We start from the raw sequence: 832 nt of genomic DNA, 5'->3' as shown, positions 1-832 counted from the left end.
GCCTTTTTATGAAAATTCTGTTTTGTTAGATATAAATATTGTTACCCCAGGTGTTTAATGTCCATTTGCATGAAATTTACATTTTTACCCATTTAGTTTTAGTCTGTGTGCATCTTTTGTTCTGAGGTGGATTTCTTGTAGACTGTGTATCCAGGTCTTGTTTTCTTATCCATTTAGCTACCCTACATCTTTGATTGGATCATTTAAGCCATTTGCAATTAAAATGGGTATTGATAGGTATGTATTTATTCCCATTTTATTCTTTTAACTATATTTCTCTGTTTTGCTTGTTTTTTCTTCTTCATTTTTAAAAAATGTTTCTTCAACCACAATGTTGGTGGCAATGTCTTAACCGTATGCGTGTTGTTATGCGTGTTATGCCCGTTGTTAGGCCCAAGAGCCTCTCCCGTCCTTGTCAAGTGGAGTGCTGAGATTCTCTTCTTTCACACAGCAGTCTTTGTCTTTTTAACAATCTGTTAACACTTCTTGTATTGCTGGTTTTGTGGTAACAAACTGTTTTGTTTTTTTCCTGTCCAGGAAGCTCTTTATTTCTCCTTCAATTTTAAATGATGTCTGCTTTTACCACTCTCTTCAACATAGTACTGGAAGCCCTAGCCACAGCAATTAGATAAGGTGATGAAATAAAAGGCATTCAAATTGGAAAGAAAAAAGTAAAACTGCCATTATTTGTGGCTAACATGATAATGTACATAGAGAACCCTAAAGATTCCACCAAAAACTACTAGAAATGAGAAATGAATTTGGTAAAGTATCTGGATACAAAATAAATATCCAGAAATCAGTTGCATTCATATATACCAGTAATAAACTA

General features: G+C 33.8%; 1 pseudogene; it reads right to left on the bottom strand.

Annotated features, from left to right (window-relative positions):
* Positions 1-309: 309 nt before the first annotated feature.
* Positions 310-454, bottom strand: LOC118998885 (uncharacterized; annotated as a pseudogene).
* Between the last annotated feature and the right edge of the window lie 378 nt (positions 455-832).

Source organism: Sturnira hondurensis, unplaced genomic scaffold (genome assembly GCF_014824575.4).
Source record: "Sturnira hondurensis isolate 20B ecotype Veracruz unplaced genomic scaffold, ASM1482457v3 Scaffold0014384, whole genome shotgun sequence".
Classification (NCBI taxonomy): Eukaryota; Metazoa; Chordata; class Mammalia; order Chiroptera; family Phyllostomidae; genus Sturnira; species Sturnira hondurensis.
Note: the sequence above shows the minus strand (reverse complement) of the source record. Positions and strands in the feature narration are given on the sequence as shown.